The 7,805-nt window shown below is 47.8% G+C and overlaps 1 long non-coding RNA gene across 1 annotated transcript; it reads left to right on the top strand.

The window, feature by feature from the left end:
• Positions 1-3,416: 3,416 nt before the first annotated feature.
• On the top strand, positions 3,417-6,231 carry LOC117287039. The gene is made up of 3 exons (XR_004518212.1): positions 3,417-3,779; positions 5,356-5,471; positions 5,700-6,231. It is a non-coding gene; the product is annotated as an uncharacterized LOC117287039 (long non-coding RNA).
• Positions 6,232-7,805: the final 1,574 nt, after the last annotated feature.

A 7,805-nucleotide genomic window follows, 5' to 3' on the forward strand; every position in this document is an offset into this window, starting at 1 on the left:
CACTTTTATTATCAACAAGAAATGCAAGGGGAGGGGTACTTTTCCTGGAACAGCAACTGCATTAAGAATGGGGCAATAAAAAACAAGGAACAAGTTAATCCTCACAAGGAGAACAAGTTAATGGGCATTAAGTCCTTCCTGGTACCTGGATTCCTGAATTTTTTTTTTCTTTTTTTTTTGCATTGGTCTTAGCACATGTAATCTTACCTTAGGAGTACTGTGATAATTTTTCCCCACACAGCTGGGAAACATGCCACCTTCCTAAAGGAAGTCACATCAACCTTGAGACTGGGACCTACCTAAGTCCCCAGCCCACACATAAAAGCAATGTCCCCACTTAGTGATCTAGGCGTAGTCTCCTGGGTGTGGGAAATTGAACCTGAGATGGCATGGAAAGAAATGACTCTTCTGGGTGAGACGAGGAGGAGCTATTTCCTAAAGCACAATATTTAAGGGACCAAAACATTCAGTTTAAGGGAGAATCCCCAACCTTTTGGCTCTCTCTCCCTCCTAGGCCTGATTCTCATGATTTATGTGTATAGGGGAGGAAAGTATTTTTGCTAATGTGTAAGTTGTGGTTGCTGAACAAATAAGTTTTAATCTGTGAGTTTCATAAGTGTTTTGCAGATATAGAGACATAGAAAAATTGAGCAAAATTTATCCTTGTCTGGCTGGTAAGGAAGATTGTTTAGGTGATTCGGTAGACATCATGAATGTCTTGGGGATTTGTTTGCTCTAGGGCCCAGGGCAGGATTTTTCTTAGTCATTACTTGCCTCTATCTGACTCTGGAGGTGATCTTTTTTTTGGTTTTTTGAGACAGGGTCTCACTATGTAGTTGAGACTGACCTGGAGCTCACTATGTAGCCCAGGCGGGTCTTGAACTCACAGCGATCCTCCTGCCTCAGCCTCCGAGTGCTGGGATGCCAGGTGTGCGCCACCATGCCTGGCTGAGGTGATCTTTTTTGCAAGCTGGGAAGTGCTCCAACCATTTCCAATTTGCTCTTTGATTCTCTCTCTCTCTCTGGGATTGGGGTTTGAACTCAGGACCTTGCATTTGTGAGGCAGGCAGTGGCAACACTGAGCTAAATTCCTGGCCCTTCCCCTCCCTCTCTTACAAAGAATTGGAAAGCAGCTCTTCAGATCTCTTGATTAGTGGTTTAATTTTGCTAGCAGTTCTTCCTTATTTAAACACAACTGTTACAGCTGGAATCAATTGTAGCTTTTGTTTTTGGAAACATATGCTGGAGTTAGAAGTGTGGGTTTCTGAAGGAGGTAGAGGCACGTGTTGGTAAGGGTGGGCTAGTCCAACGCAACCTATCTTCTGGTCACTCTCCAGATAGCAGCCACCTGCTTTGGAGCAGGTCTCCTCAGGGGATGCCTTGACAGAATATAGAAACCAAGTAAGGATGAAGAGGGATATCTATTTGCCCCTTGTTTTGCAGATGGGAAACTCAGTGTTGAAAATCTTCCACATTTGCAGTGTATATTCTTAAGCACTGGAAATTGTTCAGCTCTCACATACTCAGAGTTTTAAAAAATATTTTTCTGCACCTGTGCATGGCCTGCCTACCCTCTAGAGGATATGATACTACTTCACACAGTATGATAGTATGATACTATTTCACATCTAGAACTGTACTGGGAGAGAGGGAAAACGGTCAGAATTATCTTATGTTCAGACTTTCTTTGTATTAAAAGATAATCCTAAAAAAAGAGGCAATCCTTACTTGTGTTCAAAATGTAAATGTAAGCCACAAGAAAGACACCTCTGGTCCTTAAGGCACAATCAGATGCATCTACTGTTACTGAGCTCGAGGTTCCCCTTCTTTGTCCTTTGGATCCTAAGGATGAGGTTTCCAAGGCAACCTTGATCAAAACCTCATCCACTACCATTGAGCCCGAGGCTCCCCTCCCTTGCCCTTCAGACTGTCAGGGTGAGTGTTCAAAGCCAACCTAGTTAAAGTCTCTACTGGGCATTATCCATCCCTATCTGATTTTGCTCAAGTCCCTTAAAGACAGGGTCCCTTACAGGGGCTAGGTGGAGAATTTGGCCCTAACCCATATCCATTCCCCTCAGTGACCTCAAACAGATCAAACAAGATCCAGGCAAGTTTTCAGATGACTCTGACAAGTACCTCGAGGTATTTTGGGTCTGACTCAGACCTACGAACGAGACTGGAACGATGTAATGTTACTCTGAAATCAAGCATTGACTTCCAATGCGAGGCAAGCGCCGTGACAAGCTGCTGTTCCATTTGGAGATGAATATCATATCGCTATTCTTAAAAGGCCAAAAGACAGGCAGTCAGGAAAAGGCAGGTCCTACTGGAGCCCAAGCAGTCCCTGCAGAAGATCCTCACTGATTGACCAACCGCACGGGAGACTGGAACACGAGACATCTTCAGACTGTGTTCTTTTTTTCCCCCTGTGGTACCAGGGTCGACCTCGGGACCTCGCATTTGCAAGGCGGGCGCGGCACCACTGAGCTACATCCTGGCCCTTCAAACATGTATTGTTGAAGGTCTAAGAAGGACGAGAACTAAGCCCTTTGATCGTTTTAAGTTGACAACTATTCACTGAGAGAAAGATGAGAGCCCCTGTACCTTCTTAGCACATTTGCAAGAGGCATCGATGAAACACACATCCCTGGCTCCTGACGTGGTACATTATTCTTAAAGACAAGTTTATTGCCCAGTGCCTCAGGTATTAGGGAAAGGCTACAAAAGATGGCTTTTGCTCCAGATAGCTTGCTTGACACTTTAGTGAGAATTGCTTCCTCAGTATTTTATAATCCAGACCAGGAGGAGGCCCAGGGGAGAAAAAAAAGAGACCAAGAGAAAGTGGCAGCCTTGGTTGTGGCCTTAAAAGGAATAGACTGTAAGTCTGATTCCTGGGGCTCCAAGAGGAGCTTGACAACTAAACTTACCTGCAATCACTACAAAAAGCCAGGCCACCTGAGGAGGGACTGTGATCAAAAACTGTCAGGACAGGCCAGGGATTTAGCTCAAGGGTTCTACTGCCTGCCTTGTAAGTGCAAGGTCCCAAGTTCGATCCCCAGTACCAAAATAAAACAACAACAACAAACTGTCATGACAAGAGGTCCCCTGAGCCATGCCCTGAGTGCAAAGGTGACCACTTGAAGTCAGACTGCTCTCTGAGACAGAGGTCCCAAGGATCAGACCTCTCACCAGTCGGTCCAGCAAGACTGAAGGGCCCCAAGGCACTTTCTGCCTTCTCCCTAGGGCTGGACGGTCACCTCCGCAGAGGAGGCCCGGGTAATGGTGACTGGGAGGAAGCCACCCCTCTGTATGGACTTGGGCAACTGTGGGCTAACTGGGTAACTATAGTCTTTATAGAATGCACCTGAGTAACCATGGCAACCTCTGTAATCTGTCACCAAAGGAGCATAATGGACTCAAAGCCCTGTCAGACCCTGCAACAGCTCTGCTTTGTGTGAATCCTGCTTGCTATGTTCCCAGGGAAACGCCAAAGGAATTAAGCCTCACAGATGTAAAAAAGAGGTGTAGAAAGAAGAGGAAACTTCTATTTGGGGCTCTTGAGAGGACTGAAGTCCCTTCTTGAGCCACTGGCTAGTAAAAGCCACTTTGTTCCTCTCTCTGTGTTTGAGTGGCCCTGAAAATCCCCCGCAGTTTCCTGCTGCAACTGTAGAGAGAAAAGAAACCAGCCTGTTGCGAGCCTCTTGGTTCTTTTCAACCCCGGCCTTCCTTCCAGCCGTCATACCTCAGTGAGAGGAGTCACCTGAGAGGAGGTAACACAGGTAACTCGCTATATTTCTCAACCCTGCAGTTATAACTGGGATGCTTTTTGTTCTCCCATTCCTTTTGGATCATGGCTGAAGGTCCAGCTCCCCTCCTGGGGAGAGATATCTATCTTGCTTAAATACGGTGGTCTCCTTGCACCCAGGTCAGGTGTGCTACCTCCCGCTTGTAGAGACAAATAAATCCTGAAGTGTGGGCAGCTAAAGGCAGAATAGGAAGACTGGTAAGAGCTGCCCCGGTGCAAATATATCTGAAAGATCCTACTGTATTTCCTCACCCCAGGCAATACCCTCTAAGGCTTGAAGTTAAAAAGGGACTTTGCCTCTAATTGATAACTTAAGGGAACAAGGTTTACTTACACCTGTAACAGCCCCTGGGACACTCCAATCCTGGGAGTTCAAAGCCCAGTGGAGCTGGGCGTGCGTGGTGGCGCACGCCTGTAATCCCAGCACCAAGGAGGCTGAGGCAGGAGGATCGCTGTGAGTTCGAGACCAACCTGGGCTACATAGTGAGTTCTAGGTCAGTCTCAACTGCATAGTGAGACCCTGTCTCAAAAACCAAAAAACAAACCAAAATCCAGTGGAGAGTGGAGGATAGTGTAGGACCTTAGATTGGCAGTTGTGCCAACACTCCTGGTGGTCCCTGACCTGTACACTCTCCTTCCTCAGGGCCTTAAGGTGCCGGTCAGTTGTCAGTGTTAGATTTAAATATCTCTTTACCTGTAGATTTCCAGTTTCTTTTTGCCATTGAAAATCATCACCACCAGGCCTCTCAGCTGACATGGGCTGTGCTTCCTCAAGGGCACGGAGACGTCTCATCTCTTTGGACAAGTGCTTTCTCACAACTTGACACGTTTTGAATATTCCCAAGTCTCAGTCTTGTAATAAGCAGATGATACACTGTCACCGGCCCCCTGAGAAGAGCTCTCTAGCCAAGGTAGCCATGCCCTGCTGAATTTTCTAGCAGACAGAGGTTATAAGGTTTCTAAGTCTAAGGCACAACTCTTCAGCCTTGAGGTAAAATACTTGGGCCTTATCATATCTAAGGGAACTGAAGGCTGGGGGAAGAGAGAATTAAAACAATACTTTCCTTCCCACGGCCCAAGACTCTAAAACAGCTAAGGGGGTTCCTAGGAGTTATGAGCTTTTGGACAGCAAGGTATGGCGAGACTGCACAATCCCTCTGTCAGGTTATAAAAAAGCCCCAAAGGTAGATACTTTAATCAGGGAATCTGGTTCCTAAACTGCATTCCAGAAGCTTAAACAAGCGCTTCCAGATGCCACAGCTCCAAGCCCTCCTACCGGACACTGTTTCCATCCCTGTGTTGATATAAGGTGAGGCATGGTTTGGCGGTGCTTATGCAGGGCGGGGGACCTGCTCACCAGCCCCTGCGGTATCTGAGTCATGAATTAGATGGCAAAAGGACGGCTTGTGTGTCTTTGAGCTGCGGCGCTGTGTGCCTGGCTGCCATGCTTTCTAGGTACCAGAAGCATCCGAGCTGCCTTTATGCAAAGATCTCACTGTATATACACCTCACAGTGTGGCAGGACTTCTTTCTTTTTTTTTGGAACCCAGGAATCAAACTCGGGACCTGTGCTTGCAAGGCAAGAGGTGGAACCATTGAGCTGAATCCCCGGCCCACGGACTTCTTTCTTCCAAAGGGAGTGTGGGGACAGCCTCGATATATATAGGTGGGTGGGGACCAAACTACAGGCTCCACAGTCACCAGGCAGGCACTGACTTGCTTCGGGAACAGGGAAGTTTTTGTGGAAGGCTGTGGGCTTTCTGGCTGGGCGGGACATAATCCAGTAATCTCAGCACTCCTGAGGCAGGATAACATCTGCTGAGGCCTGCACAAAGAAAGCGAGTACCAGATATGGGGCAGGATTTTAACTTGCTTCTTCTGTGATGTTTAACAGAATAATGTTCCTCATTCTCCTACTTCAGTCTTACTGCAGTCGCTGATCCATGAAGAGTACACTGCCCCTCCCTCACGCTCCTCACTGGCTAATAAAAGTGGGCCAAGCTGACAAGGTCTTGTGTTTTGCCCACTCTGCGGTACTGACTTCAAATTTGTCTCTCTTTCGTTATCTCTCACTGTACCCTCCACCCGCAAGTAGGCAGCTGAGGGTCTGATGGGCGCTGGGCAGGAAGCCTATGGTTGTCAGACAACTGACTCCTTAAATACCAAGCTCTACTTCCAGAAGGACTAAACCGTGCAAGTAAAGACATATTGCTTGGGGCCAGGGATTTAGCACAGTGGTTCTGCCACCTGCCTCACAAGCACAAGGTCCTGAGTTCAATTCTCAGATACCAAAAAAAAAAAAGAGGACATATTGTTCCTTAATCCCTGCCACCTTTCTACCAGGAAAAAGGAGGAAACTGAGGCTGAAAGATGTGACTGCAAGCAGGTAATTCCCTATACATAAGCAGTCAGAGAAGACGTGTTAGAAACACCCCTCACCGATCCTGATTTGACTGTCTTCTGTGAGTGCAGTTCCTTCACGGAAAATGGCCAAGCCTTCAGATAAATAAAATAAGGTGCTATGCTTGGCCTTCTTACTAATTTCTTTACCACTTAAAGGAGAGTCCAGTTCCTTTCTAGCGTGGCACAGGAATATTCAGAGTCATCACAACGGACATCTTGCTGGATGTATGGCCTGCGCCCGTCAAGTACATCAGGCCTTGCTCGGTGGGCGTCGCCCCTTCAAGGGACAACTGCTGAATAGGCTGCGAGGCTACAGCGGTGAGACGTGAAGGAGGTCGGCCCACCGTCACGAGGTGACTGATGCCCATAAACTGCACACTTAAGGGTCCTGCACGTCCCGGAATCTTTCCTAAGACTGTCGCTGGAGCCTCTCTACAGACTCTAGCAGAACCCCCAGGAAGTAAGAGTAAGGGTCTCATCATGACAGCCAACAACCACAGACATCAAGAATGGCTACTTTCAGCTGTGGGATGTTACATTCGGTTAACCCGAACTGTAGGGCACTTAGTTGATAGGCCTCCTTATGCTGGGGACAAAGAAATCACTCCTCATTGGCCTAACTCTACCAAATACTTGAGACAGACACCCCTCAGTGCACAAACGCCATAACTTCCCAGGTTCAAGACTGGCTGCTACAGGTGGTTTAATCACCCTAGAAGAAGATGGGAAACCCCCAGTGGCACTCATTGGTGCTGTGGAACCTGTCTGTGGCCTGGACACCCCCCCATAGAGATGCATGCTGGGATTTGCACTGTTCCAAGGCAGAAGCGTCAAAAATACGGACCAATCCGCAAACTTACCCCGCCCACAATATCGGTCGGTGGTCTAAGAGTGTGTATGACTGGTGTGATCATTTGGCTTCTATATTTGTCCCTTGAGGGAGTCACTGCGGAGTCCTTACAATTGGCCGGGCCTGGAGATGGGGATGGAATGACCAGGCCTACAGGCCTCCCCCGGGATAGCATAACTGGTATCGCCTGGTCCAGTGAAATCTAGACAGACACCAGTCTCCCAGGTGGGAGACCAGGGCCTCCCGACCCATCCTTGCCTGTCTTTTCCATGCACCTTGCCGAGGGACCCGATTCCCCACTGGATCAGTATCACCAAGCAGCTGAACTTGTGATCTTACTGGTTGGTCATAGTTTTGACCCACCTGTGGTTTCACTCTATTAAACTTCCCCCAGAGGTGGGATGGTGGGGGGCCCACTTGGGTCCCCTGCTCCTGTCTCTCAGGAGCGCTCTCTCTCTCTCTCTCTTTCTCTCTCTCTCTCTCTCTAAGTTTTTCCTACTTGTACTTAACCTCCATTGTTCCTTAGAATTCATTCTTTGATTTGGGGCACAGGAACTCGGCACATCTGACTTCTCCCAGGTTGGGACTTACTTTTACTCCCCCTATATCAAAGTGACCCTCACACCTCAACCTCCTGGCAGCTGGGATTTCAAGTGTGTGCCACTGTCACAAACAGGGTCCTGGGAGCTTCCTAAACCTACCGCACTCATAAATTAAACTGCAGGTTCATTGATTCTTTTTTTTTTT

This window comes from Fukomys damarensis, unplaced genomic scaffold (genome assembly GCF_012274545.1).
Source record: "Fukomys damarensis isolate Sample0158 unplaced genomic scaffold, DMR_v1.0_HiC HiC_scaffold_20, whole genome shotgun sequence".
NCBI classification, from domain to species: Eukaryota; Metazoa; Chordata; class Mammalia; order Rodentia; family Bathyergidae; genus Fukomys; species Fukomys damarensis.